This window comes from Triticum aestivum, chromosome 7B (genome assembly GCF_018294505.1).
Source record: "Triticum aestivum cultivar Chinese Spring chromosome 7B, IWGSC CS RefSeq v2.1, whole genome shotgun sequence".
NCBI classification, from domain to species: domain Eukaryota; kingdom Viridiplantae; phylum Streptophyta; class Magnoliopsida; order Poales; family Poaceae; genus Triticum; species Triticum aestivum.
Genome location: NC_057813.1, coordinates 609969151 through 609993982, shown reverse-complemented (window position 1 = coordinate 609993982; position 24832 = coordinate 609969151). Strand labels below are relative to the sequence as shown.

The window sequence follows — 24832 nt, the reverse complement described above, 5'->3', positions numbered from 1 at the left end:
ACAGGGTCGGTTGGAATGTCCGGTTCACATACCTCCTAGATAAATAAAATATATGTCACGTTGGTCGGCATAATTGTCATAAACAATATATGAACCAAATAGTTATAAAAGATAATATATACCACATCCGAATCATAGACAGGACGAGGGCCGACGGGGGCGGATACCAAAACCATCGCACTATATAATAACAAGCAATAATAAAAGTAAGAAAATTAGACAAGTATCTATCTAAAGTAAGGAATTTTTTTCTTTTAGAAAGAAGATAAGAACAAAAGGCTCACCACAGTGGTGCCGACGACGAGATTGGCGCGGGCGATCGACGGCGGTGAAAACGGGGACGGGACGTGACGGACCGCTAAACCTAGACAAATCTCGGGGAAAATGGAGCTTGGAGGTCGAGTTTCGAGAGGAGAAAGCTTAACTAGTGTGGCTCAGGCATTTCATCGAACACCTCATGTGCATAGGAGGTGAGCTAGAGCACCACAAAGCTCTCCCCTCGCCGGCCAGAAAAAACAGAGCAATATGGAGTGGTCTGCTCGCCGGTGAGGGGGTATATATAGCCACCTCATTGGTCATGGTTCGTGGCTGGAACCGGGACTAAAGGCCCCCCTTCTGTCCCGGTTCTAGGCACGAACCGAGACCAATGGCTGTGGGCCAGGAGCGAGGACCATTGGTCCCTGTTCATGCCTAGAACCAGGAGAAATGCCTCCCGAGGCCCGGTCGGCCCCCTGGGCGCACAAACCGGGATGTATGCCCCCCATGGGTCCCGGTTCATGACAGAACCAGGACTAATGGGCTGGCCAGGCTCCAACCAAAGCCCTGTTTTCTACTAGTGTAGATCAATGATGGCGCGCGTTGTTGTGCCCAACTATTTATCCCATAGAATAATTGGATTCTTTTTTTGTCATGTATACGTGTTGCATTAAACATCTAATTTAGTTGTTAGGAAATTAACAAAAGTAAGAAACTTTTAACTTTCTAGATTAAAAAAACATAGCATAGTGCCATGAAATATAAATCTGTGATTATAAGAGCATCCAATTCACATGTTTCTATGATCATCCGTAATGACAAAATGATGATACAAATATCTGTAGGGTACAAGTATTTGAGAAATTTTGGAAAATAGTATTATGATAGTAGCATGGTCCATTATATATGGGAAACATGCAACTGATAATGACATGAAAAAGAACGAAAAATGGCCTACACCAAGCAACTACTTTTCTCATTATTTGCAGAGAGCATAGCATAGCTAAGAAATCAAAGCATAAATAGGTGATGAGGCGCCCAAGGTGCAGAGCAGCGTTGCTAGCTAGGCAAGACAGTGGAGAATTAAATGGTTTTGTATCTCCAGTGGCATCAACTATCATCCTGTACAAGACAACAAAGTTGTCAGTACATTATTAAAGACAAACTGAATAGGAGTATAATTGTATCTAGATCAAGCAAGGTGGAAAATAATAGAATCACCAAGGTCAAGAGAAAATGCAGACAAGTAGACCCGTCTCACATGCAACGGCGCCCACCTATGTCCTATGAGTGATGTCAAAATGACTACCCAAGTAGAAGCCTCACAGCAACCAACATCATTACTCTTATTATCTCAATGCTTTACATGCCATTCAAGTTCGAAGTTATATGGTAATAATTGGATAAAATAAGATGGCCATATGTAGCTTCGCCTCAATTATCTACAATTCTTAAAACGGTTTACAGGTATAATCTAAATATGAATCAGGAGTTCTTTTAATTACAGAAACTCATACAAATTTCTCACCAGTTCATGCACCAAATAGGTCCGGACTATGGTCATATTTGCATGTCGCATTCAATTTCAATGAAGAGCAAACTAATAGAGTACAATTCCTCATTTCTACATGCGAAGTATGCCGGCATAGTAAGTAAACTGTAGTTTGAAATAAGAATTTCTCTACCATGGCTCATAGCTTTACCTTCTTTCAGTTAGCGAATTTGTAGAGACACTGAGAAAGTGATATGCAATTTAACAAAAAACTTCAGTTTTGATAAGAGAGTCTCCCCTGTTCTCCAAATCATAGGTCAAATCGAGGTTGACGCGGTTATCGGATTAAGACACTTAAATGATTTGTGGATCAGCCAGTAAAACGGTGTTCTAGCTGGTTTATTTCCTTTTACTCTGTTTTTGGCCATCAGTCACCATACCTCTGAACCAGTATATGCTGCTCTTTCTTATTGTATTAATGATATCTTGTGCATGGTTGACGAAAGATATTGGAGGGTTAGGATTCTATCAATAAACTGGATCTTCACGATCCATCTTCAAGCCTATTCTCCTTTGTTCCTTTTAGCGCATTCCTGCTCAGAAACAATAAGAGGTGAAGACATAAGAGTTAAGTTTGGTTTATAATCGTAGCAGTTGTTCTTCGTTATCCCGTAGTTACTTAATAGAAACAAAAAAAATAGTAGTATAAGTGAGTCATAGGTTTTTTTTGCGCATCAAATGAGTCATAGGGTTAACAGCATGACAAAAGAAACCTGAAAATAAGCACCTTCACCTTGCTTTTCATGAATGCTTGGAAGAATTCCTTCAGCGCAAGAGACTCGCAACATAATTACATGATACTGCTAATATTTATTGTAACCAATTACGTATGTAAATAAGGTGGACCGGTGGAGTACTGATTCAATGATCGAAAAATTCTGAAAGTTAACGGTCGTATTTTCTTTAGAAATTACATGGCTGCACTGTTAGCGTGATCAAAATGTGAAAACAATGAACTGTGATTTCTCCTCCCGCATCGACTCTAGTCTCTTACTCTTCACTTTCTTTCTGATTTTACAACAAAGGATAACACTTAGATTTTTTTAAGAAATGCCATGGAGAAACAGAGAAAGGTATCCTTCTGTATGGGTGATGCTCTGCCCGGGCCTCCTTCAGTCCTTCAGCGGCTGCCAGCAACTGCTCCTCCTCAGGGTCACCCAGCTGGTGCTACTGCTTCTTATCGTACTTTATTTTCTTGAGCCTGCGGAGGCAGCCTAGGCCTCAAGCTGGACGACACTAGGCCCCGTTCGGATGTCCTCCACCTTCCAGATTCCCAAGAATCCAGCGAGAAGCCGCCCGAACAGGACAGCTCCCAGAATCCAGCTTCTGGAGATCAAGCAGACTAGCGTGCAATTTCTTGGAGCAGCAGAATCGTAGCTTCCCCAAAACGAGAAGCTGGCTCCAGGAGATGTTGCTGGAAATTACACTCGATCTGCCCTTCTGAAGTGCCATCCGTCGCGAAACGTTTTCTTCTAGATCTGTTTTCCTTTCGTGACTCGCCACCGAACTGGGCCTCTAGCTCGCTTCCTGGGCTGCCAGCCCATGTGGACGGAGAGGAGCCGAGCCAGTGCTGCCGAACGAATGCGTCTCCCGTCGGAAGCTGGCGACGGCTGGCTTCTCAGGAAGCTGGCTATACCGTGAAGCTGGACAAGATCCGAACGGGGCCTAAGAGATTAACTAACTCTACTCTGGCCCAAAATAAAAAATAACCTGAACTTCCAACATGGATGAGGTGCCAGATTTGTGAATCATCCCTACTAGTACCGTCCTTTTCCGTTGTATACATCAACGAGAGCACGTTGCAGAAAAAAAATTCACAACCAACAAGGAGGCTCACCAGTCAAGCAGCAACCCCGGAGTCAGTTCACCCCGCCGGTGAGGAAGAGGAAGTCTAATGGAAAGCCACCACGGATGGGGGGCCCGTGGCCATCGTGCAGGGCGGGGATGGAGTAGCCTTATCTCCACTTGCACAGCAACATGGGCCAAGATGGGAGAGGCACCTCTCTCCCCCTCTTCTCTTCTTCCTCACCTCCGACGTGCCCTCGGGAGTTGGGCAATAGATCTGGTAGAGGCGTGCACGAGAAAGGAGATTAGCAATGGCAAAAATAATAAGTAGGGCTCATAGAGTAAAGGAGGAGGCGAGCCGGCGATAACGGACCTCGACGCCACGATAGACGGGAAGGAAAAACGTTAACCGGCCCCGCCGCGTCGCTCCCAGTTCGCATCAACACACACCGGTCGCTCCTCTGTATCCTTTTTTAGGGGTTCCTCTCTATCCCCTCGTCCCCTCCTTGACTGAAGCGCAAATGGGTTCGCTGGAATGGGCTGGCAGACGGCCCAGTTTACCACATGCCTCCGTTTTGGCCTGTGGAGTAGCAGCCCACAGGACATGCCGGTCCAGAGGCTGTGAAATAGATCGCCACAGCCACGAAATCGGATGGCCAGGAAGTCCCAGATCGAAAAAACGGACGACCGGAAACTCAAATCACTGTGGGAGCTCGGTTTAGGTCCGGTTATACTGTTCTTAATCGGATGGCCAGGAAGTCCCAGATCGAAAAAACGAACGGCTGGAAACTCAAATCACTGTGGGAGCTCGGTTTAGGTCCGGTTATACTGTTCTTAATGTGTGGAGACCTCACCGTATAGCTCCGTATTTTGCTCTGTTGACTAGTCAAACACCACAGAACCCTCTCTCTACCTTACGATGGTCCCGTCAGTTTTAAAAAAATCTCTACGTAGCAGGAGAACCAAACCAGGGATTTGTGGTGAAGCCCACCTACTCTAACCACTGTGCCGACACACGTTCGTGTTAAATCAATGGAGCGGTATGCATATTTAATTAACACGCACAAAAGACACTTACGCGCATGCATGCAACACTTTTGCACCCGCCATCGAAAGCCGTACGCGGGCACCGATGAGATGAGCAAGTCATTGGACTACTTAGACGACCTGAGATCGTGGCGCGACGTCGTATTTTCGTAGTTCTTCGTTGGCGTTGCCATCCTCCTGGTGGTGCAGGTACCATTTCCACGTCGCCGGTGGCAAGGCGGACGCCAGGGGCACGGCCTAAATGTGTGAACCTTTGCCATGCTCATCATGGTGTCCGCGTTGTGGAGCTAAGAGCATCTCCAGCCGCACCCCCAACAAGGCCTCCCAGGCGATTTTTCGGCCGCCGGCGCCAAAAAGTCGGTCCAGTCGCGTCCCAAGGGCCCAGTTTTCGCCGGCTCGGGCCGAAATTAGCGCCGGCGGAAACCCGAACCCGGCATGCTGGGGGGCGTTCGGGGGCGCCGGGCGAATCATTTTTGGCGCGAAAACGCTGTGGGCCAACCGTGTCAACGACTTGACTCTCTTCTCGCCGCTTCGTCGTCCTCATCGCCTCGTTTTCCGGGGCGAATCAATGCCAAAGCTGCGTGCGCTGCCGCGCCGGTCAGCCTCCATTGATGCATCACGGACGGCGCAGTGAAGGCCGGGCGACGCGCGTCCCCTCGCCCGCCACGCCTCCCGCCACGCATAACGCGTCGGCCAAGCCTACCACACGGCGCCTCCGCCTATATAAGCCGACAACCAGCGTGCCGGGGGCACGCACAAATATTCAACCGCCGACGCGCCCATTTCTCCCCCCCCCCCTCCTCCTCTCGCCGTCTCCAGTTCAGAAGAATGGCCGAGCGTTTCCCAGGCGACGGCGCGGCGGCGAATGGCTTCAGGCGCCGCCATCTTCACGAGGACGAGGCTCGCCTCCTTTTCGAGGCCGAGTACCCGGCCCTGCCGGACATGCGGGTGCCCGGGTCGTGGAGGATCAGCGCGGACGGCGTGCCGGTGCCACCACCACCCACCGAGGCGGCGCGGCATGCGGAGATCACACGTATCCGCGCGTCCCTGCCGCGGGCGGCGAGGGAAGGCCCGCGGTACACCCCCGACAGCCCGTTCTGGGAGCCCTACTTCCGCCACCGCCACGCCGAGCAGCTTGAGGCGACGAACGGCGTCGTGCCCTCCGGCAGGCTCAACTCTGAGGGCCGGCGCCGGTGGTGGGGCGTGCCCGGGCGCACGTTGGAGGCCGTCCTCGAGTACATCAAGGGCAGCAACACGCCGCGCCTCAAGTACCCCACTCCCCCGTCCTTCTCACGCCGCCGTGGGAGCTCCTGGACGTCGAGGCGCATGGAGCGGCCCGGGGCGTCCTCCTCCTCGTCCGGCCGCTCGTCGGGCTCTCCCAGCCTCCTCCCCGTCATGCCGGAGCCCCAGGACACGCCTGTCAGCGCGCGCACCCGCAGCTCCAGCGTCCGCATCGGCGACTCCAACCCCCCCCCCCCTCCGGGCGCTTCGTCCTCGTCGAGCCCAAGCCGGAGCCCGGCCTCCCCACGGAGTACGAGGAGATAGCCCGGCGCGGCTTCTCCGACGAGGATGCCATGCAGTGGGCGCGGGACAACTACCTCCGCGACGAGATGGTTCGGCAGCGCCGGGCCCTGGAGGAGCTAGAAGCCCGCAAGCGTGGGCGCGAGGACGAGAACGGCATCGTGATCCTCGACAGCGACGACGACGAGGACGCCCCCGGACCGTCCAACCCGCCGCGCCAACCGGGGGAGGGATGCAGCAGGAACAGCGGCGGCGGAGGCGGCGACGACAACGATGACGGCGGCGATGACGATGACGGCGGCGACTACACGCGGTTCTACAGCCTCCTCGGCATGTAGTGTTGGGGAACGTAGTAATTTCAAAATTTTCCTACGCACACGCAAGATCATGGTGATGGCATAGCAACGAGAGGGGAGAGTGTTATCCACTTACCCTCGTAGACCGTAAGCGGAAGCGTTATGACAACGCGGTTGATGTAGTCGTACGTCTTCACGATCCGACCGATCCAAGTACCGAACGTACGGCACCTCCGAGTTCAGCACACGTTCAGCTCGATGACGATCCCCGGGCTCCGATCCAGCAAAGCTTCGGGGATGAGTTCTGTCAGCACGACGGCGTGGTGACGATGATGATGTTCTACCGGCGCAGGGCTTCGCCTAAACTCCGCGACGATATGACTGAGGTGGAATATGGTGGAGGGGGGCACCGCACACGGCTAAGGAACGATCCGTAGATCAACTTGTGTGTCATGGGGTGCCCCCCTGCCCCCGTATATAAAGGAGCAAGGGGGAAGGAGGCCGGCCCTAGGAGGGAGCGCGCCAAGTGTGGAGTCCTACTAGGACTCCCTAGTCCTAGTAGGATTCCACCTCCCTTGTTGGAGTAGGAGAAGGGGAAAGAGGGGGAGAGGAAGAAGGAAAGGGGGGCTAGGCCCCTTGTCCAATTCGGACCAGAGGGGGGGCGCAGGCCTCCTTCCTTTTGGCCTCTCTCCTCTATTCCCGTATGGCCCAATAAGGCCCATATACTCCCCGGCGAATTCCCGTAACTCTCCGGTACTCCGAAAAATACTCGAATCACTCGGAACCTTTTCGAACTCCGAATATAGTCGTCCAATATATCGATCTTTACGTCTCGACCATTTTGAGACTCCTCGTCATGTCCCCGATCTCATTCGGGACTCCGAACTCCTTCGGTACATCAAAACTCATAAACTCATAATATAACTGTCATCGAAACCTTAAGCGTGCGGACCCTACGGGTTCGAGAACTATGTAGACATGACCTAGAACTATTTGTCACATCCCTAGTTCTGACAATGCCTAGTGCATGCATTAGAGTGTTACATCATGTTTAAATTTCATTTAAACCTGAGATGGGGATTGACTAAGCCCTAGCACCAAATGAATTCAACTAGGGTCAAAATAAAACCTTTTTCATTGAACTCAAAATGTCCTCTAAAAATGTTCAACATTTCTGGTTTGAGGTGGAAGCATCTACCAAAAATGGTTTATATTTTTGCAGGACATATTTGGTCACTGAATTAAATCATATAGTATTTTCATTTGGGCATTTAAATGCTATTAAATATTTCAAATGCCCAAATAATCATAAACTAAAATGTTTACTGTTGGATATATTCTAAACAGTAGCCATGATTAGTTTTATGATTTTTGAAAGTGTCTGAGTATTTTTAATAAAGCCCTAAATTTACAGAATAATAGAAAACTGAGATAATTAGAAAAAGAGAGAGAGAGAAAGACCCGTACCTGGGCCACTTACCTGTAGCCGGCCCAGTTTCTGCGCGGCCCGTTACTGTGCAGCCCAGCTGCCAGTCATCTTCCTCCCCCTCGCCCCGAAGCAGCTGCGTGCTGGACGCACGCGCGCCGACGCCGGCCACCTCCTGCTTCGCCGTGGCAGCCTCCCCGACTTCCTCGCGACGCCACGGAGACGTCCCCGACCCCCTCTCACTTCTCCCTCGCTCTCTGGACCTCCCTCCCCCTCGCTCCTCTGTTTCCCCTCCCGCGACCGAGCGGAGCTCGCCGTCATCGTCGCCGTACCCATGGCCACCGGCCACCCCTAGCCTCGCCGATGCACCCAGGAGCTCCGCCTCGACCCCCTCTTCCTCCCCACCGATCCACAGCCCTCCGGAAGCCCTGCATCGCCGCCATCGCCGTCGTCTTCTACCTCGGACCCGCCGGCCATCTTCGTCAAATTCGCCGGCTCCGGACCGTCCCCGACCTCGCCGAGCGTCCCCTCGTCATCGCCGTGAGTCACTGACCCTCTCCCCTAACTCAGCATGCTCCCCTCCGTGCCGTAGCGCCGTTCCCCACGAGCACCGAAGCCACCGTCCGCCATTGCTGCTGCACGCATAGCCTCCGTGCTCCCCTGGCCGCACTGAGCTGCTCTTAGTGCTCCCCATGACTAGCAGGTGCTGCCCAGCCTCTCCATTTGCTCACTGATGCACCGTAGCGACGCGCCCGAGCACCACCGAACACCATCGCCGCCAAAGCTCGTCGCCGGCATGAGTTCCGGCGACCCCACGACCTCCCACTTGGTCCTCTGGATGCGCGAGAGCAAGGGCCATCCCTTGGTGCCCTCAGCGCGACCAGCCGCGGGCCGTAGCGCCGTCCCGAGCAACTCCGGCGAGGTCTCGCCGTCGCCGTGGTCGCCGGCGTCACTCGCCGACGTGGCCACTTAATTAGGGCGTAAACACCCCGCTAATCACCCACTAGAGCCACTGCCAAGTGGGCCCCCGTGCCTAATTAATTAGTTTAACCTCTCTGTTAAATTAGCACTAACCTCAGAGGGCCCCGCCTGTCACCGTTGACTTTGCCATGTCAGCATTGACCGGACCCACCAGTCAGCCTCTGTCCCTGCCTGTTACACTGACGTGCGGGTCCCAGCCGTCAGGTTTGACCTGGACCAGCCACGTTGACCTGCTGACGTCACTAATACGTCATGCTGACGCAGTATTTGTTTCTGGAAATTAAAATAAATCAAAAATGATTTATTAATTCCAGAAAATGCCTAAAACTTCAATAAATCATAGAAAATTAACCGTAACTCCAAATTAAATAATTTATATATGAAAAATTATCAGAAAAATTCAAGGAATCCATCTGTACCATTTTCATGCATGTTAGAACAACTTATAGGTGCTGTTTAGCACAAATCAATTAAATGGCATTTGAATAATCACATATGGAGTTTAAATTTGAATCTTGTATTCAAACCAACTTCATTTAATCTGTTGCTAGTTGCATTAGCTCAAAACACATTCATTTTGCCATGTCATGATCATGCATCATATTGTGCATTGCATTGATTGTGTTCCCTTCTATGTTGCCGGTAATTGTCCCCTCTCGATAGACGTGATACCGATGATGTGATCGTTGACACTGATGAAGACTCAATGTTATCTTCAGAAGTGCCAGGCAAGCAAAACCCCCTTGTTCATTCCGATAAAATCCCACTCTCTCGCTCCTGCTCTCTTTTACTGCATTAGGACAATACCGATTCATCTGTTACTTGCTGCGGTAGTTGAACCCCTTTATCCTCTGCATGACCTGTCATTGCCACAGTAAATAGATGAAACCCACTAGCATGAGTAGGAGTTGTTTGAGCCCTGTTGTGCCTACTCATTCATGTTTGTTTGTCATGCCTGCTACTGCTTAGAGTTGAGTCAGGTCTGATTCATCGGGGATGAATCAGAGGCGTGTGAACATGTCCTACTGTGTGTGAGCTAAGTGTGTGAACACGATTTGGTAAAGGTAGCGGTGAGAGGCCATGTAGGAGTACATGGTGGGTTGTCTCATTGCAGCCGTCCTCAGGAACTGAGTTCTGTGTTTGTGATCCATGATTCAGCTACTACCACGCATTGGGCCCGAAACCAATGGACCCTCTCGGCTTCTTGATCACCCTTGTCCTCTGTCCAGGAGTTGCAAGTAGTTTCTGGTGTTTGTAGTATGCTGGAGGCCGTGCGCAGCGCTGACCGTAGGGGTGGGCTGTGATGCGGTAGGCACGTGGCCGGGTAAACCGGGCGCCCGTTTGGTGTCACGGAACCCTGTACACATCGTTTGGGGCTGTGAGCGAAACTCCGGCCGGATCTCCTCATGGATGGAACCCGAATAGGCGATAAACCTGGACTAGAGACTTGAGTGTTTAGGTAGGCCGTGGCCGACACCCACGTTGGGCTTCCGCTTGAAGGTTGCCGAGTACATGTCGTGTAAACGGCGGTAAGTGGTGAGAGCGTGTGTGAAGAAGTACACCCCTGCAGGGTTAACATCATCTATTCGAATAGCCGTGTCCGCGGAAAAGGACTTCTGGGTTGCTTATATCAGTTCATAGACAAGTGAAAGTGGATACTTTAAAATGCGCAAGATAAGCGTGAGTGCTATGGATGGCGTTCTCGTAGGGAGACGGGAGCGGATCCATAGTGGTGTATTGATATGGTGAATATGTGGACTCGTGTGCGCCACTTCAAAAGAGTTACTTGCAGTCGTAGTTCAGGATAGCCACCGAGTCAAAGCTGGCTTGCTGCAGTTAAACCCCACCATCCCTTGTTGATAATGATGCATATGTAGATAGTTCTGATGTAAGTCTTGCTGGGTACATTTGTACTCACGTTTGCCTATTTTATGTTTTTGCAGAGAGACTTCAGTCTCACTAGTATTTCCGCGTGGTCTTCGACGTTTAGCTTGATACCTCAGCTACGATCTTGTGCCCTCGACAGGATCTGATAGATAGTCAGGCTTCTCAGCCTTTTTCATTTATAGATGTCTGTACTCAGACATGATAGCTTCCGCTTGTGCTTTGATTTGTATGCTCTGATTGTTGGGTCATGAGACCCCTGTTTGTAATATCTCGCTCCTCGGAGCCTATTGAATAAATACTCGAGTCGTAGAGTCATGTTGTGATGCCATGTTGTATTTGCACATATCGAGCATATTGTGTGTATGTTATTGAAATGCTTGGTATGTGTGGGATCTGACCATCTAGTTGTTTATCTTTAGTAGCCTCTCTTACCGGGAAATGTCTCCTAGTGTTTCCACCGAGCCATGGTAGCTTGCTACTGCTCCGGAACACTTAGGCTGGCCGGCATGTGTCCTTCTTCGTTCCTGTGTCTGTCCCTTCGGGGAAATGTCACGCGATGAATACCGGAGTCCTGTTAGCCTGCTACAGCCCGGTTCACCGGAGTCCTGCTAGCCCAGTGCTACAGCCTGGATTCACTCGCTGATGACCGACACGTTCGATGCTGGGTCATGGATGCCTGTCCCTGTAAGTCTGTGCCACTTTGGGTTTACGACTAGCCATGTCAGCCCGGGCTCCTTATCATATGGGTGCTAGCGACACTATCATATACGTGTGCCAAAAGACGCAAACGGTCCCGGGCAAAGGTAAGGCGACACCCGTGGGAATACCGTGCGTGAGGCCGCAAAGTGATATGAGGTGTTACATGCTAGACCTATGTGGCATCGAGTCGGGGTCCTGACAGCGTTGGTATCAGAGCTTGACTGCCTGTAGGTTACCAAGCCAAACTGGTCGAAGTTGAGTCTAGAAATTCTTTAGTTATATAAGGGAATTGATTGTGGGATGGAACGTAAGGCTCTTTTTACTCCTTATACCTCATGGCCTTCTGATCTGAGTCATCATCTTCTCTTCTACGGGGATTAAGAACTAGGCTATCTCTTCTTTCTATCAGGATCACGTGTTACTAATCCGTAGACTTATAAGATTGTTGGATTAAGCCTCGTTTCAGTTCCTAGTACTTCTATATGTTAACTGTTGATCTCGAGACCTTGATATTGTGCTTCTGAGTGGTTATGCCACCATTTTTGTGAATGTCTCAAATCTTTTCTGAGCATTTACAGCCGTTATGCTGTCCGAGTCATTCCAGGTTTCTAAATAGTCTGATGCATTTGCAAAATCCTTTCCCTCTGGTTTCGATGTTCCTTTATGCCAGCTCAATCACACTAATTGTTGAGTTGAGGTATTCTATTGCCTTGACATTATGTTGGAGTTACTATTATGACCCTAGGTGTCTCAGGGGATCATCTAGTAGTCTAGCCATGATTTATGTTCCAGTGTGATGACTCTGGCCGTCATTATCGAAAGCATCCCGTGATGCCATTTAGTAGTAGGTATTCTATCCCTGGGTTTTGAACCCGAGATTCACCCTACTTGCTTCATGTTGATAGTTTTGCTCGTTCCTTTAGGATATTAGCAACCTTTGCGATAGTCCTTGAAGTCCGTGGTATCTTCTTCTTCCAAATACCATGAACTACTTATGGCAGAAGTTCCTCGTTGAACTGAAATATCACAACAGGATTATTTTTGATGAGTTCTCCATTATATATTGTGGCTCTGCCAGTTCTACCTTTCTGCTTGGGTTATCCGGAAGAAATATGTTGAATTCGTTCGACATGCTAAACCATGCATCCACAACTCAGAAAATCGTATGTTCCTTTGAGTTGTCCCTCTTTAGTTGTCTTCTGACCCCCGTCTATCAATTGATAGTCAAGATTATGTGTGCATTCGTTCATCGATGCCTATTACTCTTGTGGTCCGTCAAGCCATTCCATTCAGAATGACTAGGAGAAACAAACTCCAGTACCTCTTCCATATCCAGGATTGGGTCAAAGAAGTTGTGCTCCGCAGATCAAATGCCAATCCAGCTTTTGCTCTGTTCTACCTTGGAGTATTACCATCTTTTATATCGGGATTGTTATAGGAATTGCACCCCATCCTATGAACTCTTGGTACAGTGATACTTCTTGCCATCATTGTTCATTCCTCGGTTCCTGTGTTATTGTAACCGGAATGTCGACAAGTGAATCATGATGTGTGAAATCAATACTCCAAGCAACTACGTTGCTTGGTAGTTAAATGGACAATAACGTCATCCTTAGCGAGTTGACTATTGAATCATCACCCTAAGGTTGATTGTGCTACCTAGTCCATTTTCCTGGTGCACTCCTCGATTGATGAGATAGGATTTGCTAAGTCCTCGCTCATTTGATCATATCATCTTGCCCTGAAAAGCAAGATTGTTCTCGAGCTTAGTAACATATCGGTGGTTCGTGATTTCCGAAGATCTTCTCGGAAGTATTACCAGGTTGTCACCTGACCGCTATGTTGAGCTCGTGATCAAGTTGGTTTCTTGTGAACCACCTTCTCTCCAAGAATCGGTGTTAGATATCCCTGAGCTAGTTGGTTAAGCTAGACAACAACTTGGAGAGTTGGAAGATAAAAGCTTGCCTGACTTAGTTCGTCCCAAAAGGATATTCTTGTGTAGTGTGTGTTGAAGAAAGATGATATCTTCATCGATTGGTCCCTGTGATCAGTTGCTGGACCTATTGTCTTATCAATCTTTTGATTTGAGTGTGGGCTATCGTCAAATCAAGTCAGAACCAACGATGTTCGTAATGTTGTCTTATTCGTGGTTGATCCCTCGAGCATACACCATTACATCTTTGGTCTGACCAATGCTATCACCGTGTTCACTTAACTATGGAATTCCTTTTAAAAGGAAACCTAGATGAATTGTTGTTGAGCCCATTGACAACATCCTTATCTCCTCCATGGTCTTGTTGGACAACAAGTTAGTGTTGGAAACTTTTGAAGCATTTTCTTCATGCTAGCTCATGAAGTATTTGTTTGATGAAAGGAGTGACTTCCTCTTATACACGTGCATTTGGTGAAAGTTGCCGCCGTGAATTTGAGGAAGTTAGTTTTGCTTCCTCTGGAATCATCCCAAGTCAGTCATGCATATGTGCGAAGTATTCTATGGTTTGGAGACTTGCAACCTTCATTCCATATGTGTTCCGAGCACACCAAGCCACTGATTGATTTGTTCAAGGAGAAGAAGTTTCTTCTTAAGAGCATGCCTTATGCAAGGACTTCAATATCCTCGATTATGGTTCCCCACCTGAACTCGGTAGTGTTTTGTTGTAAGACTACCATGTGATAATGTTTTGTCTAGGACAACGTGTTCACGTGTTTGTAGCAGAACCAGCTCATGTTTTGGAGCTTACTATCGTAGTTCATCTCCCGAGAATCCCGCAACGTCATCTCGTCGATTTGTGTTGCAAACTTTCATTTTTCTTCCTAGACTCGATGAGTCTGGAATATCCTGACACCAACCAGATCTGAATCTCAGGCAGATATGATGGTTTGGAACATTTCCCAAGAACTATAATATCGGTCCCTCGAAAACCGGTAAAGTGGATGTCGTGGCCAACACATCCAGCCGGAAGACCTGTTATTATAATATCTTGATTGAGGAAGTTGGCCACCTCCCCATAGGGATTTCGTAGGATTTACTCCCTAGTTGCCCCTATGGATTTTGAGATCCCGAAGTCCGACCTTTTTACTTGATGTTCTAGATATCAAACCATATCTATGAATGGTTACGCTAGCACATCAAGGAGAACATTAGAAGCGGAGTGCTAAATGTCTCTCGGTCGATCGCCCAGATTTTGTCTCCTTGGCCTCGCTAGGGTGAAATCTGAGATGATGTTATCTTCCTTTGCATCTGCATCCTCCATCACCATTCATCATGGTAGTAAGTTGTGTTACCGGACCCTTGACACGGATGTTGGTAAAACCTTGATGATTATGGAATTGCTCAAGTTCTTGAGAGCACGCACAAGCGCTACGTGTTATCATCGGCACTAACTGGGTTTGCTCTCAGTTTCCTCGGCAATGCTGTGACCTTCTCAAACAGTGAATTCACTCCCTATTGTTGGGTTCTTCCCCAGTTACCAGAATCATTCCCAGCATTTGCATTTTGTTCCTAGCTTGCACCGCCAATGTATCATTCTACCATGGGTCTCTTCCATTCCGGTGATAAGCAAATTCATCCATTACGTTGTCTTCAACAAGGTAATCCACATCATCCAAGTTTGAGTATGCCATTCTACCGACCCCCTCCAAACGATCGCTCGAGAATTGTCTTAGGCTGGTTTAAAGAGTTTCAATGATCTCTGAATCAAAAGTAATTCTTTTTGCCACTTAAGGGGATATCTCTACGAGTCACCTTCCTTAAGGTGTATCGTTATGGTATCTTGGCAACTCAACTCCTCGCTACGTTGACAATCGTTTACCACATTCTTGAGTCTGGAATTGTTGTCTACCTAGTGAACCTTCGTCATCCGTTTCTTTCCACCCCTCTTGATGTGTATCTCGTGTCTCAACCCGAGAGATGGTCCTATGTCTCATTCCGGGAGTTAGTCCTGAGTTGTTCGATCTTCGAGGAGATCGACCCTTCTAGAGTCTCCTCCTTCCCTCCGTGTCATGTTGACAGGATTTCTCAGAGCAAGACTTCAAGACAAAGATGGTGTTCAAATCAACGTTCATTTGAAGTGCACCCTGGATCATGAAGATTATACTAGTTTGCGTTTCCCCTTCATCTTACCCTACGCTTGAATCTCGAGACGAGATTCTTGTTTAGTGGGGGTGAGTTGTCACATCCCTAGTTCTGACAATGCCTAGTGCATGCATTAGAGTGTTACATCATGTTTAAATTTCATTTAAACCTGAGATGGGGATTGACTAAGCCCTAGCACCAAATGAATTCAACTAGGGTCAAAATAAAACCTTTTTCATTGAACTCAAAATGTCCTCTAAAAATGTTCAACATTTCTGGTTTGAGGTGGAAGCATCTACCAAAAATGGTTTATATTTTTGCAGGACATATTTGGTCACTGAATTAAATCATATAGTATTTTCATTTGGGCATTTAAATGCTATTAAATATTTCAAATGCCCAAATAATCATAAACTAAAATGTTTACTGTTGGATATATTCTAAACAGTAGCCATGATTAGTTTTATGATTTTTGAAAGTGTCTGAGTATTTTTAATAAAGCCCTAAATTTACAGAATAATAGAAAACTGAGATAATTAGAAAAAGAGAGAGAGAGAAAGACCCGTACCTGGGCCACTTACCTGTAGCCGGCCCAGTTTCTGCGCGGCCCGTTACTGTGCAGCCCAGCTGCCAGTCATCTTCCTCCCCCTCGCCCCGAAGCAGCTGCGTGCTGGACGCACGCGCGCCGACGCCGGCCACCTCCTGCTTCGCCGTGGCAGCCTCCCCGACTTCCTCGCGACGCCACGGAGACGTCCCCGACCCCCTCTCACTTCTCCCTCGCTCTCTGGACCTCCCTCCCCCTCGCTCCTCTGTTTCCCCTCCCGCGACCGAGCGGAGCTCGCCGTCATCGTCGCCGTACCCATGGCCACCGGCCACCCCTAGCCTCGCCGATGCACCCAGGAGCTCCGCCTCGACCCCCTCTTCCTCCCCACCGATCCACAGCCCTCCGGAAGCCCTGCATCGCCGCCATCGCCGTCGTCTTCTACCTCGGACCCGCCGGCCATCTTCGTCAAATTCGCCGGCTCCGGACCGTCCCCGACCTCGCCGAGCGTCCCCTCGTCATCGCCGTGAGTCACTGACCCTCTCCCCTAACTCAGCATGCTCCCCTCCGTGCCGTAGCGCCGTTCCCCACGAGCACCGAAGCCACCGTCCGCCATTGCTGCTGCACGCATAGCCTCCGTGCTCCCCTGGCCGCACTGAGCTGCTCTTAGTGCTCCCCATGACTAGCAGGTGCTGCCCAGCCTCTCCATTTGCTCACTGATGCACCGTAGCGACGCGCCCGAGCACCACCGAACACCATCGCCGCCAAAGCTCGTCGCCGGCATGAGTTCCGGCGACCCCACGACCTCCCACTTGGTCCTCTGGATGCGCGAGAGCAAGGGCCATCCCTTGGTGCCCTCAGCGCGACCAGCCGCGGGCCGTAGCGCCGTCCCGAGCAACTCCGGCGAGGTCTCGCCGTCGCCGTGGTCGCCGGCGTCACTCGCCGACGTGGCCACTTAATTAGGGCGTAAACACCCCGCTAATCACCCACTAGAGCCACTGCCAAGTGGGCCCCCGTGCCTAATTAATTAGTTTAACCTCTCTGTTAAATTAGCACTAACCTCAGAGGGCCCCGCCTGTCACCGTTGACTTTGCCATGTCAGCATTGACCGGACCCACCAGTCAGCCTCTGTCCCTGCCTGTTACACTGACGTGCGGGTCCCAGCCGTCAGGTTTGACCTGGACCAGCCACGTTGACCTGCTGACGTCACTAATACGTCATGCTGACGCAGTATTTGTTTCTGGAAATTAAAATAAATCAAAAATGATTTATTAATTCCAGAAAATGCCTAAAACTTCAATAAATCATAGAAAATTAACCGTAACTCCAAATTAAATAATTTATATATGAAAAATTATCAGAAAAATTCAAGGAATCCATCTGTACCATTTTCATGCATGTTAGAACAACTTATAGGTGCTGTTTAGCACAAATCAATTAAATGGCATTTGAATAATCACATATGGAGTTTAAATTTGAATCTTGTATTCAAACCAACTTCATTTAATCTGTTGCTAGTTGCATTAGCTCAAAACACATTCATTTTGCCATGTCATGATCATGCATCATATTGTGCATTGCATTGATTGTGTTCCCTTCTATGTTGCCGGTAATTGTCCCCTCTCGATAGACGTGATACCGATGATGTGATCGTTGACACTGATGAAGACTCAATGTTATCTTCAGAAGTGCCAGGCAAGCAAAACCCCCTTGTTCATTCCGATAAAATCCCACTCTCTCGCTCCTGCTCTCTTTTACTGCATTAGGACAATACCGATTCATCTGTTACTTGCTGCGGTAGTTGAACCCCTTTATCCTCTGCATGACCTGTCATTGCCACAGTAAATAGATGAAACCCACTAGCATGAGTAGGAGTTGTTTGAGCCCTGTTGTGCCTACTCATTCATGTTTGTTTGTCATGCCTGCTACTGCTTAGAGTTGAGTCAGGTCTGATTCATCGGGGATGAATCAGAGGCGTGTGAACATGTCCTACTGTGTGTGAGCTAAGTGTGTGAACACGATTTGGTAAAGGTAGCGGTGAGAGGCCATGTAGGAGTACATGGTGGGTTGTCTCATTGCAGCCGTCCTCAGGAACTGAGTTCTGTGTTTGTGATCCATGATTCAGCTACTACCACGCATTGGGCCCGAAACCAATGGACCCTCTCGGCTTCTTGATCACCCTTGTCCTCTGTCCAGGAGTTGCAAGTAGTTTCTGGTGTTTGTAGTATGCTGGAGGCCGTGCGCAGCGCTGACCGTAGGGGTGGGCTGTGATGCGGTAGGCACGTGGCCGGGTAAACCGGGCGCCCGTTTGGTGTCACGGAACCCTGTACACATCGTTTGGGGCTGTGAGCGAAACTCCGGCCGGATCTCCTCATGGATGGAACCCGAATAGGCGATAAACCTGGACTAGAGACTTGAGTGTTTAGGTAGGCCGTGGCCGACACCCACGTTGGGCTTCCGCTTGAAGGTTGCCGAGTACATGTCGTGTAAACGGCGGTAAGTGGTGAGAGCGTGTGTGAAGAAGTACACCCCTGCAGGGTTAACATCATCTATTCGAATAGCCGTGTCCGCGGAAAAGGACTTCTGGGTTGCTTATATCAGTTCATAGACAAGTGAAAGTGGATACTTTAAAATGCGCAAGATAAGCGTGAGTGCTATGGATGGCGTTCTCGTAGGGAGACGGGAGCGGATCCATAGTGGTGTATTGATATGGTGAATATGTGGACTCGTGTGCGCCACTTCAAAAGAGTTACTTGCAGTCGTAGTTCAGGATAGCCACCGAGTCAAAGCTGGCTTGCTGCAGTTAAACCCCACCATCCCTTGTTGATAATGATGCATATGTAGATAGTTCTGATGTAAGTCTTGCTGGGTACATTTGTACTCACGTTTGCCTATTTTATGTTTTTGCAGAGAGACTTCAGTCTCACTAGTATTTCCGCGTGGTCTTCGACGTTTAGCTTGATACCTCAGCTACGATCTTGTGCCCTCGACAGGATCTGATAGATAGTCAGGCTTCTCAGCCTTTTTCATTTATAGATGTCTGTACTCAGACATGATAGCTTCCGCTTGTGCTTTGATTTGTATGCTCTGATTGTTGGGTCATGAGACCCCTGTTTGTAATATCTCGCTCCTCGGAGCCTATTGAATAAATACTCGAGTCGTAGAGTCATGTTGTGATGCCATGTTGTATTTGCACATATCGAGCATATTGTGTGTATGTTATTGAAATGCTTGGTATGTGTGGGATCTGACCATCTAGTTGTTTATCTTTAGTAGCCTCTCTTACCGGGAAATGTCTCCTAGTGTTTCCACCGAGCCATGGTAGCTTGCTACTGCTCTGGAACACTTAGGCTGGCCGGCATGTGTCCTTCTTCGTTCCTGTGTCTGTCCCTTCGGGGAAATGTCACGCGATGAATACCGGAGTCCTGTTAGCCTGCTACAGCCCGGTTCACCGGAGTCCTGCTAGCCCAGTGCTACAGCCTGGATTCACTCGCTGATGACCGACACGTTCGATGCTGGGTCATGGATGCCTGTCCCTGTAAGTCTGTGCCACTTTGGGTTTACGACTAGCCATGTCAGCCCGGGCTCCTTATCATATGGGTGCTAGCGACACTATCATATACGTGTGCCAAAAGACGCAAACGGTCCCGGGCAAAGGTAAGGCGACACCCGTGGGAATACCGTGCGTGAGGCCGCAAAGTGATATGAGGTGTTACATGCTAGACCTATGTGGCATCGAGTCGGGGTCCTGACACTATTCTTGGTCAATAATCAATAGCGGAACCTAGATGCCCATATTGGCTCCTACATATTCTACGAAGATCTTTATTGGTCAAACCGCATAACAACATACTTTGTTCCCTTTGTCATCGGTATGTTACTTGCCCGAGATTCGATCGTCGGTATCTAATACCTAGTTCAATCTCGTTACCAGCAAGTCTCTTCACTCGTTACGTAATGCATCATTCCGTAACTAACTCATTAGCTACATTGCTTGCAAGGCTTATAGTGATGTGCATTACCGAGAGGGCCCAGAGATACCTCTCCGACCATCGGAGTGACAAAACCTAATCTCGAAATACGCCAACCCAACATGTACCTTTGGAGACACCTATAGTGCTCCTTTATAATCACCCAATTACGTTGTGACGTTTGGTAGCACCCAAAGTGTTCCTCCGGCAAACGGGAGTTGCATAATCTCATAGTTACAGGAACATGTATAAGTCATGAAGAAAGCAATAGCAACATACTAAACGATCAAGTGCTAGGCTAACGGAATGGGTCATGTCAATCACATCATTCTCCTAATGATGTGATCCCGTTAATCAAATGACAACTCATATCTATGGTTAGGAAACTTAACCATCTTTGATTCACGAGCTAGTCAAGTAGAGGCATACTAGTGACACTATGTTTGTCTATGTATTCACACATGTATTATGTTTCCGGTTAATACAATTCTAGCATGAATAATAAACATTTATCATGAAATAAGGAAATAAATAATAACTTTATTATTGCCTCTAGGGCATATTTCCTTCAGTCTCCCACTTGCACTAGAGTCAATAATCTAGTTCACATTGTCATGTGATTTAATACCAATATTCATATCTGTATATGATTAACACCCATAGTTCACATCTTCATGTGACCAACACCCAAAGGGTTTACTAGAGTCAATAATCTAGTTCACATTGCTATATGATTAACACCCAAAGAGTACAAAGGTATGATCATGTTTTGCTCGTGAGAGAAGCTTAGTCAACGGTTCTGTCACATTCAGAGCCGCATGTATTTTGCAAATATTCTATGTCTACAATGCTCTGCACGAAGCTACTCTAGCTAATTGCTCCCACTTTCAATATGTATCCAGATTGAGACTTAGAGTCATCTGGATTGGTGTAAAAGCTTGTATCGTTGTAACTTTTACGACGAGCTCTTTTATCACCTCCATAATCGAGAAACATCTCCTTAGTCCTTACTAAGGATATTCTTGACCGTTGTCCAGTGATCTACTATTAGATCACAATTGTATTCCTTTGCCAAACACAGAGCAAGGTATACAATAGGTCTGGTTCACAGCATAGCATACTTTATAGAACCTATGACTGAGGCATAGGGAATGACTTTTCATTATCTTTCTATCTTCTGCCGTGGTCGGGTTTTGAGTCTTACTCAATTTCACACCTTGCAGCACAGGCAAGAACTTTTTCTTTGACTGTTCCATTTTGAACTATTTCAAAATCTTGTCAAGGTATGTACTCATTGAAAATCTTATCAAGCGTCTTGATCTATCTCAATAGATCTTGATGCTTAATATGTAAGCAGCTTCACTGAGGTCGTTCTTTGAAAAACTCCTTTCAAACACTCCTTTATACTTTGCAGAATAATTCTACATTATTTCTGATCAACAATATGTCATTCACATATACTTATCAGAAATGTTGTAGTGCTCCCACTCACTTTCTTGTAAATACAGGCCTTTCCAAAAGTCTGTATAAAACCATATGATTTGATCAACTCATCAAAGTGTATATTCCAACTCCGAGATGCTTGCACCAGTCCATTGATGGATCGCTGGAGCTTGCATATTTTGCTAGCACCTTTAGGATTAGCAAAACCTTTTGATTGCATCATATACAACTCTTCTTTAAAAAATCCATTAAGGAATGCAGTTTTGACATCCATTTGCCAGATTTCATAAAATGTAGCAATTGCTAACATGATTCAGACAGACTTAAGCATCGATACGAGTGAGAAAATCTCATCATATTCAACACCTTGAACTTGTCGAAAACCTTTCGCAACAAGTCGATCTTAGTACATAGTAGCACTACTATCAGTGTCCGTATTCCTCTTGAAGATCCATTTATTTAACATGGCTTGCTGATCATCGAGCAAGTCAATCAAAGTCCATACTTTGTTCTTATACATGGATCATATCTCAGATTTTATGGCCTCAAGCCATTTCGCGGAATCTGGGCTCATTATCGCTTCCTCATACTTCGTAGGTTCATCATGGTCTAGTAACATGACTTCTAGAACACGATTACCGTACCACTCTGGTGCGGATCTTACTCTGGAAGACCTACGAGGGTCGGTAGCAACTTGATCTGAAGTTTCATGATCATCATCATTAACTTCCTCACTAATTGGTGTAGGAATCACTGGAACTGGCTTCTGTGATGAATAACTTTCCAATTTGGATGAAGGTATAATTACCTCATCAAGTTCTACTTTCCTCCCACTCACTTCTTTCGAGAGAAACTCCTTCCCTAGAAAGGATCCATCTTAGCAACAAATAACTTGCCTTCGGATCTGTGATAGAAGGTGTACCCAATAGTTTCCTTTGGGTATTATACGAAGACGCACTTCTCCGATTTGGGTTCGAGCTTATAAGGTTGAAAAACTTTTTCATATAAGCATCGCAACTCCAAACTTTAAGAAACGACAGCTTAGGTTTACTACTAAATCATAGTTCATACGGTGTCATCTCAACGGATTTAGATGGTGCCCTATTAAACGTGAATGCAGCTGTCTCTAATGCATAATCCCAAAACGATAGTGGTAAACCGATAAGAGATATCATAGATTGCACTATATCCAATAAAGTACGATTATGACATTCGAACACACCATTAAGTTGTGGTGTTCCAGGTGGCATGAGTTTGTGAAACCATTCCACATTGTTTTAATTGAAGACCAAACTCGTAACTCAAATATTCTCCTCCACGATCAGATCGTAGAAACTTTATTTTCTTGTTACGATGATTCTCCACTTCACTCTGAAATTCTTTGAACTTTTCAAACGTTTCAGACTTGTGTTTCATTAAGAAGATATACTCATATCTGCTCAAATCATCTCGTGAAGGTCAGAAAATAACGATACCCGCCACGAGCATCAATACTCATTGGACCGCATACATCAGTATGTATTATTTCCAGTAAGTCACTAGCTCGTTCCATTGTTCCGGAGAACGGAGTTTTAGTCATCTTGCCCATAAGGCACGGTTCGCAAGCATCAAATGATTCATAATCAAGTGATTCCAAAATCCCATCAGCATGGAGTTTCTTCATGCGCTTTACACCAATATGACCTAAACTGCAGTGCCACAAATAAGTTGCACTATCATTATTAACTTTACATCTTTTGGCTTCAATATTATGAATATGTGTATCACACGATCAAGATTCAACAAACCATTTTCATTGGGTGTATGACCATAGAAGGTTTTATTCATGTAAACAGAACAACAATTATTCTCTAACTTACATGAATAATCGTATTGCAATAAACATGATTTAATCACATTCATGCTCAACGCAAACACCAAATAACACTTATTTAGGTTCAACACTAATCCCGAAAGTATAGGGAGTGTGCGATGATGATCATATCAATCTTGGAACTACTTCCAACACACATCGTCACCTCACCCTCAACTAGTTTCTGTTTATTCTGCAACTCCCGTTTCGAGTTACTACTCTTAGCAACTGAACCAGTATCAAATACCAAGGGGTTGCTATAAACACTAGTAAAGTACACATCAATAACATGTATATCAAATATACCTATGTTCACTTTGCCATCCTTCTTATCCTCCAAATACTTGGGGTAGTTCCACTTCCAGTGCCCAGTCCCTTTGCGGTAGAATCACTTAGTCTTAGGCTTAGGTCCAGACTTGGGCTTCTTCACTTGAGCAGCAACTTGCTTGCTGTTCTTCTTGAAGTTCCCCTTCTTCCTTTTGCCCTTTTTTCTTGAAACTAGTGATCTTGTCCACCATCAACACTTTGATGTTTTTCTTTGATTTCTACCTTCGTCGATTTCAGCATCACGAAGAGCTCGGGAATCATTTTCGTCATCCCTTGCATTATAGTTCATCACGATGTTCCAGTAACTTGGTGATGGTGACTAGAGAACTCTGCCAATCACTATTTTATCTGGAAGATTAACTCCCACTTGATTCAAGCGATTGTAGTACCCAGACAATCTGAGCACATGCTCACTAGTTGAGCGATTCTCCTCCATCTTTTAGCTATAGAACTTGTTGGAGACTTCATATCTCTCAACTCGGGTATTTGCTTGAAATATTAACTTCAATTCCTGGATCATCTCATATGGTCCATGACTTTCAAAACGTCTTTGAAGTCCCGATTCTAAGCCATTTAAGCATGGTGCACTAAACTATCAAGTAGTCATCATTTTGAGCTAGCCAAACGTTCATAACGTCTGCATCTGCTCCTGCAATAGGTCTGTCACCTAGCGGTGCATTAAGGACATAATTCTTCTGTGCAGCAATGAGGATAAACCTCAGATCACGGATCCAATCAGCATCATTGCTACTAACAACATTCAACCCAATTTTCTCTAGGAACATATCAAAATAAACATATGAAAGCAACAATGCAAGTTATTGATCTACAACATAATTTGCAAAATATACTACCAGGACTAAGTTCATGATAAATTTAAGTTCAATTAATCATATTACTTAAGAACTCCCACTTAGACAGACATCTCTCGAGTCATCTAAGTGATCACGTGATCCAAATCAACTAAACCATAACCGATCATCACGTGAGATGGAGTAGTTTTCAATGGTGAACATCACTATGTTGATCATATCTACTATATGATTCACGCTCGACCTTTCGGTCTCCGTGTTCCGAGGCCATATCTGCATATGCTAGGCTCGTCAAGTTTAACCTGAGTATTCTGCATGTGCAAAACTGGCTTGCACCCGTTGTAGATGGACGTGGAGCTTAT

General features: G+C 47.1%; 1 long non-coding RNA gene across 1 annotated transcript; it reads right to left on the bottom strand.

Moving 5' to 3' along the window:
- Positions 1-1065: 1065 nt before the first annotated feature.
- LOC123160949 (uncharacterized) lies at positions 1066-4055 on the bottom strand. Its single transcript, XR_006480469.1, has 3 exons — positions 3966-4055; positions 3645-3869; positions 1066-2340 (listed from the first exon to the last, which is right to left on the bottom strand). It is a non-coding gene; the product is annotated as an uncharacterized lncRNA (long non-coding RNA).
- Positions 4056-24832: the final 20777 nt, after the last annotated feature.